Below are 8,301 nucleotides of genomic sequence, written 5' to 3' on the forward strand. Positions count from 1 at the left end.
TCAAAAGCATATCTATTTATTACTCTCAATATATTTTTTTTCCTTTTTTGGCTGCCCTGCAGTATATGGAGCTCCTAGGCTAGGGCTCAGACCCGGGCTGCAACCTATACCACAACTGTGGCAAAGCAGGATCCTTAACCCACTGGGCCAGGCCAGGGATTGAACCTGCAGCCCAGGGCTCCAGAGATGCTGGCAATCCCCTTGCACCACCACGGCCAGTGGTCTCTCTGCTTCCTGCAGTGTTTACTCGAGGGCTCATTCTGATGCGGCAACCACTTTATGGAACACTGCTGGTCTCCATGGCAGAGAGAAAGTGGAGAAAGGAAAATCACACACCGGCCCTTAAAGCTTCCATCCCACCGCGACACCTGCCATTTTCATTCCTTTTTCATTGGTCAAAGAAAGCCACATGGCCATATCTCCGTTCAAGGGCAGACCTGCCACATAGCCAAGAGAAAGACAGGAAATAATTGGTGGCTGACACTCATGTATTCCATAATCTCTCCACTCTGATGGTGAATTTGTTGATCCTCTTTTAAAGTTCTATCAATTTTTACTCTGTACCATAGTTAAACTATAATGTTAGGTGGATACAATTTAGAATTATGTGCTTCTGGGGAGGTGAACCTTTCTCATTGCAAAATAGCTTATTGGTATTAGCCATCTTTTGCTACGCTTGGCTGCAGTGACAACATGGTAGCATGAATCATGCTCTTGCTCTTAAGGAACCCACCCGGAAGTGACACATTTCATGTTGCATTAGTCAAAGAAAGCCACGTGACCGACCACACCTCATTTCCAAACCTCAGTGGCTTACAACAATGAGGGTCGTCTTCTCACTCAGGGCGTACATCCTTCGTGGGTCATTTGTGGCACTACCCACTCATGCTCCGTCTCCTTTCTACCTTATTTTCTTTTTTTTTTTTTTTTGCTATTTCTTGGGCAGCTCCCTCGGCATATGGAGGTTCCCAGGCTAGGGGTTGAATCGGAGCTGCAGCCACCGGCCTACGCCAGAGCCACAGCAATGCGGGATCCGAGCCACGTCTGCAACCTACACCACAGCTCACGGCAACGCCGGATCGTTAACCCACTGAGCAAGGGCAGGGACCGAACCCGCAACCTCATGGTTCCTAGTTGGATTCGTTAACCACTGCGCCACCACGGGAACTCCTCTACCTTATTTTCATTCAAGGACCCAAATGGAAGTAACCTCCCATCTGGGACATGATCTGCTTGTGGCAGAGAGAAAGAACAGTGATTCTCTTTTTTTTTTTTTTTTTTTTTTTTTTTGTCTTTTTGCCTCTTCTAGGGCTGATCCTGTGGCATATGGAGATTCCCAGGATAGGGGTCTAATTGGAGCTGTAGCCTCCAGCCTATGCCAGAGCCACAGCAACACAGGATCCGAGCCACGTCTGCGACCTACACCACAGCTCATGGCAACGCCAGATCCTTAACCCACTAAGCAAGGCCAGGGATTGAACCAGCAACCTCATGGTTCCTGGTCGGATTTGGTAACCACTGCGCCAAGCCGGGAACTCCACAATGATTCTTTTTTATTATTATTATTATTTTAAATTTATTTTTGTCTTTTTAGCCACCACCCTACCCCCCGAGGCCCCCCTACAGCATATGGAGGTTCTCAGGCTAGGGATCTAGTAGGCGCTGTAGCCACCAGCCACAGCCACAGCCACGCCAGATCCGAGCTGCGTTCTGTGACCTACACAACAGCTCATAGCAACACCGGATCCTTAACCCACTGAGCAAGGCCAGGGATCAAACCTGAAACCTCATGGTTCCTGGTCGGATTGTTTCTGCTGCGCCATGACAGGAACTCCAGAACAGTGATTCTTAAAGCTCTGCTCAGGCGTACACACATAATTTCTATTCACGTTTCAGTGACCGAGCCTGAAGTACATGGGGTGGAAAGTACAGGCTTCTTACAGGGAGGAGCAGCAAATTATTGACAGCAATAATAAAATTCATCACACTATTTCTACCAATGCTTTTCACCTCAATGTCTATTTCACCCAAAGTTAATACAGCAGCCCCAGTATGGAATCTCTTTTTCCATTCTTTGACCTCAAATTTTCTCTTAAACATTGTAACATTATGCAGCTAATTTTTTTTTTTTTTTTTTTTTTTTGCTTTTTAGAGCCACACTTTCAGCATATAGACGTTCCCAGATTAGGGGTCGAATCTGAGCTATAGATGTCAACCTACGCCTCAGCCACAGGAACACAGGATCTGAGCCACATCTTCGACCTACACCACAGTTCACAGCGACACCGGATCCTTAACCCACTGAGCAAGGGCCAGGGATTGAACCCGAATCCTCCTTTATACTAGTTGGGTTCCTTACTGCTGAGCCACAACGGGAACACCTATTTTTTTTCTAAGATGGGTTTTTTTTCGTCTTTTTGCCATTTCTTGGGCCGCTCCCGCGGCATATGGAGGTTCCCAGGCTAGGGGTCGAATCGGAGCTGTAGCTGCCAGCCTACGCCAGAGCCACAGCAACGCGGGATCCAAGCCGCGTCTGCGACCTACACCACAGCTCACGGCAACGCTGGATCGTTAATCCACTGAGCAAGGGCAGGGACCGAACCCGCAACCTCATGGTTCCTAGTCGGATTCGTTAACCACTGCGCCACGACGGGAACTCCTCTAAGATGGTATTACAACCTGTCTTCTAATTAGAACATTTAGATTTTTTTAAATATACTTATGATTAGTGAAACGTTTAAATTTATTTTTCCACTTTACTTTTTTGCTTTTTTTTTTTTTTTACGGTCGCACCTGCAGCATATGGAAGTTCCCAGGCTGGGGGTTGAATCAGAGCTACAGTTGCCGGCCTGCGCCACCTACAGCAACTCAAGATCCAAGCCGAATCTGCAATCTACACCACAGCTCACCACAACACTGGATCCTTAACCCCCTGAGCAAGGCCAGGGACCAAACCCACATCCTCATGGATTCCAGTCAGATACGTTTCCGCTGCACCATAGTGGGAACTTCACTTTATTTTCGATGTGTATTTTTTCCACTTTTTTCTGTTTTTTGTTTCTGCCTCACTTCTTTTTTTTCCCCTTCCCTTCTTTCTTTCTGTTTTCTTTTTCCTTTTTTTTTTTTTTTTTTTTTTCCCCCTTTCACCTGCATCTGCAGCATATGGAAGTTCCCAGGGTAGAGGTCCAACTGGAGCTACAGATGCCGGCCTATGGCACAGGCACAGCAACATGGGATCTGAGCTGCATCTGCGCCTACGCCACAGTTCACGACAATGCCCAATCTTTAACCCGCTGAGCAAGGCCAGGGATTGAACCAGCATCCTCTTGGATAATAGCTGGGTTCCTTACTGCTAAGCTACAATGGGAACTCCTATTTTTTTTTTTTTTTTGTCTTTTTAGGGCCACACCGGAGGCACATGGAGGTTCCCAGGCTAGGGGTCCAATTGGAGCCAAAGCTGCCAGCCTACACCACAGCCACAGCAACACCAGATCCGAGCTGTCTGCAAACTACACTACAGCTCACAGCAATGCTGGATCCTTAACCCACGGAGCAAGGCCAGGGACTGAACCCCAAACCTCATGGTTCCTAGTTGGATTCATTTATGCTGCACCATGACGGGAACTCCCCTAATTTTTTTTTTTTTAAACACGGTGTTACAACTTGTCTTTTAATTAGAATGTTTAGATTTTTAAAAATATACTTGCGATTAGTGAAATGTTTAAATTTCTTTTTCCACTTTACTCTTTTGCTTTTTTTTTTTTAGAGCCACACCTGCAGCATATGGAAGTTCCCAGGCTAGGGGTCGAATCAGAGCTACAGCTGCTGGCCTGCACATAGCCACAGCAACTGGAGATCCAAGCCACAACTTGGACCTACACCACAGCTCACCACAACACTGGATCCTTAACCCCCTGAGCAAGGCCAGGGATCGAACCCATATTCTCCTGGATACTAGTTGGATTCATTTCCACTGTGCCACAATGGGAACTCCTCCACTTTATTTTTGCTATGTATTTTTCCATTGTTTTCTGTTTTTTTTGTTTCTGCCTTTACTTACTTCTTCCCCCCCCCACTCCTTCTTTTCTTTTTCTTTTTTTCTTTTTTCAGCCCCATCTGCAGCATACGGAAGTCCCCGGGCCAGGGACCGATCCAAATCTCATCTGCAACCTACACCACAGCTGTGGCAACACCAGATCCTTAACCCACTGAGCTGGGCCAGGGATCAAACCAGCAACACCACAGAAACAATTCTGACCATTAACCCACTGCGCCAGAGTGAGAACTCCCTTTCCTTCTTTTTAAAAATAGTTTTCTTCTGCTGGTTTGTTCTATAATTATTTTTTTTCTCTCAATGGTATGCCTTAAATTTTTAACATTCACATTTTATTAGAAGTCTAATGCTCGAGTTCCCTTGTGGTACAGCAGGTTGAGGGTCTGGTGTTGTCACTATAGCAGCTCAGGTCACTGCCCTGGGTTCGATCCCCAGCCTGGGAACTTCCACATGTTGTGGGTGTGGACAAAAAAAAAGAAGTCTCATGTTAATATTTTTATGGACAATGGATCGATAGAACTAATAGCTCCAATTCTTTACTCTATCTATATGCAAACCCTTTGCCATATTGCTTCATAACTCCTTCCTACTATAGTGTTGGACTCAGTCATGTGAGCCGCTTTGGTCAATGAGATGTTTAAAAAGTATTGAAAAATGTACTTGTATATTTCCATTGCTCTTTTGTGTGCCTGTCATTGCCATAGGAACTGATCCCAACTGCCTGGATGGTGAGTAAGAGACACATGGAGCAGAGTCAAGGCCCCCAGCCAAAACCATCCTAGATCAGCTGAACTCAGACATGCAGACAAGCCCAGCCAAGTTCAGCAGAGCTTTCTAACCAAGCCTGAGCAAACACTAGACATGTGAGCAATAAACAAATATAGCTGTATCCCTCTTAGGTTTCGCAGCTGTTTGTTATGCGATAGTTAACTTACACTTTACAATGTTTTAACTTCAGTAATCCTCTTATGCTTTATATACTATTGTTCCATTATTTTGGTTTTGTCTTTTTTTAAACCCACAAAATTATAAACTGTTCTTGTTTATCGCCCCCGATATTTGTTTATACTTACTGTTCCTCAGATCTTCCTCCTGGGATCATTTTATTTCTTCCTGAAACACCTTTTCGGAGATCCTTCAGTTAAATTCTATTGGTAGTAACTCTTAGTTTTTGTTGACCCCAAAATTTTCATTCTTGAAAGATAGTTTGCTAAGTATAGAATTCTAGGTATAAGGTTATTTTCCTTTCTTCTTTTTTTTTTTTTTTTTTTTTTTTTGGTCTTTTTAGGGCCGCAACCGCAGCACATGGAGGTTCCCAGGCTAGGGGTCCAATTGGAGCTATAGCTGTCAGCCTATGCCACAGAAACAGCAACGCCAGATCCAAGCCACGTCTGTGACCTACACCACAGCTCCCAGCAACACCAGATCCTTAACCCACTGAGCAAGGCCAGGGATCAAACCTGCATCCTCATGGATACTAGTCAGATTCATTTCTGCGGAGCTACAATGGGAATTCCAGGTTATTTTCTCTCATCACATTAAGGCTGTTATTGCTTTTATTATTATCATTGCTTCTGTTATTGCTGTTGAACAGTCAAGAGCTGGTATCACTGTATTTCTATGGTAAATTATCAGACTTTCTTCTCTTTTTTTTTTTAGCGGCTGCACCTGTGGCATATGGAAGTTGCCAGGCTAAGGGTCAAATTGGAGCTTCAGCTGCAGCCTACACCACAACTACAGCAACACTGGATCTGAGCCACATCTGCAACTTATGCTGCAGCTTGCAGTAATGCTGGATCCTTAACCCACTGAGCAAGAACAGGAATTTCTTTGGGGGGGGTGTTTAATTTTTTTCCCGCTGTACAGCATGGGGATCAAGTTACTCTTACATGTATGTATTTTTCTTCCCCACCCTTTGTTCTGTTGCAATATGAGTATCTAGACAGTTCTCAATGTTACTCAGCAGGATCTCCTTGTAAATCTATTCTAAGTTGTATCTGATAACCCCAAGCTCCCTATCCCTCCTACTCCCTCCCTCTCCCGTTGGGCAGCCACAGGTCTATTCTTCAAGTCCATGATTTTCTTAAGAACAGTAATTTTAGGTGTTCCCGTCGTGGTGCAGTGGTTAACCAATCTGACTAGGAACCATGAGGTTGCAGGTTCGATCCCTGCCCTTGCTCAGTGGATTGACGATCCAGCGTTGCCGTGAGCTGTGGTGTGGGTCGCAGACGAGGCTCGGATCCTGTGTTGCTGTGGCTCTGGCGTAGGCTGGCAGCTACAGCTCCAATTCGACCCCTAGCCTGGGAACCTCCATATGCCGCGGGAGCAGCCCTAGAAGAGGCAAAAAGACAAAAAAAAAAAAAAAAAAAAAAGAACAGCAATTTTACCCACATCTTCATGGACACTGTGTTGGGTTCTTAATCTGCTGAGCCACAATGGGAACTACTCCCTGTCTGCTTTTTATTTATTTATTTACTTATTTATTTATTTTGCTTTTTAGGGCACACCCAGGGTATATGTCAGTTCCCAGGCTAGGGGTTGAAATGGAGCTACAGCTGCCAGCCTACACCACAGTCACAGCAATGCCAGATCTGAGCCGCGTCTTCAACCTCCATGCACCAGAGCTCATGACAATGCCAGATCCGCAACCTATGGAGCAAGGCCAGGGATCAAACCTGCGTCCTCATGGGTCCTAGGTGGATTCGTTTCCACTGTGCCATAATGGGAACTCCTCTGTCTGTTTTTAAAATCACCTCATGCTTTGGTGTTCTGTAGTTTCACCAGACTGGATCTGGGATTTCTCTTTTCTTATCCTACCTGGGATTCATTTGTTTCCTGGGGATGCTTACTTACCTTTCATTGATTCTGGAAGGTTCTCAGCCATCACTATTCGATAACGTCCTTGCTCATATTCACTCTGTTATCTTCTAACATAACTGAGAAGCATAGGATAGACCTTGTTCTTTTTCATTTCCTTGTCTCTCTGGGATGCCTTTGGGGTTGTATTCTTCAAATGAATTTTTAAAAATTAAAGTATAGTTGATTTTCAAATCTACTTTTTAGCCCACTAATTTCTCTTCAGCTGTATCTACTTTGTTATTTAACCCTTCCAATGAGCTATACACTTAAATTGGCTGCTGGTCTTCTCTGCTCATGGGTTTTGTGTTGTTTGATTGTGAATTCACATTCATTTGGAAGCTTATCTGTGGGAATTCTTTGAGACCCGCGTAGACAGTGAATTCTTACACAGAGGACTTGTGTTTGTTTTGGCCAAGTACCATAGGTACTATCTATCCAGGTCCATTTTATTTGATTTTTGTTATTTTAGGGCTGCACCTGGGCACATGGAGGTTCTCAGGCTAGGGGTTGACTTGGAGCTGTAGCCGTTGGCCTACACTATAGCCACAGCAATGCAGGATCTGAGCCACATCTGTGACCTACACCACAGCTCAGGGCAATGCCAGATCCTCAACCCACTGAGCAAGGCCAGGATCGACCCTGTGTTCTCACGGATGCTAGTCAGATTCATTTGCACTGAGCCATCGCAGGAACTCCTCCAGGTCCTCTTTAAATTGAAATGTTCAGGAGTTCCCGTCGTGGCGCAGTGGTTAACGAATCTGACTAGGAACCATGAGGTTGCGGGTTCGGTCCCTGCCCTTGCTCAGTGGGTTAACGATCCGGCGTTGCCGTGACCTGTGGTGTAGGTTGCAGATGCGGCTCGGATCCCACGTTGCTGTGGCTCTGGCGTAGGCCAGTGGCTGTGGCTCCGATTCGACCCCTAGCCTGGGAACCTCCATATGCCGCGGGAGCGGCCCAAAGAAATAGCAAAAAAAAAAAAAAAAAAAAAAAAAAACCCAAAAAAATAAATAAATAAATAAATTGAAATGTTCAGCTTGGACTCTTGGACCATGCACATAGTGCAGCCACGTAATGACCAGACTTTAGTCATACACCCACTAGGGAAGTGTTTTACCCCTCCACCAGGAACCAAGGTAGAGTCAATTTTCTTTTTCTTGTTTGTTTTTTAGGGCTGCACCTGTGGCCCATGGAAGTTCTGAGGCTAGGGGATTGTATCAGAGCTACGGCTACCGGCCTACACCACATCCATAGCAATGCAGGATCCAAGCCACGTCTGCAACCTACACCACAGCTCATGGTAATGCCAGATCCCCTGCCCACTGATTGAGGCCAGGGATCAAAACTGCATCCTCATGGATACTAGTCAGATTAATTTCTGCTGCGCCACA

The sequence above is a fragment of the Sus scrofa genome, chromosome 1 (assembly GCF_000003025.6).
Source record: "Sus scrofa isolate TJ Tabasco breed Duroc chromosome 1, Sscrofa11.1, whole genome shotgun sequence".
Classification (NCBI taxonomy): Eukaryota; Metazoa; Chordata; class Mammalia; order Artiodactyla; family Suidae; genus Sus; species Sus scrofa.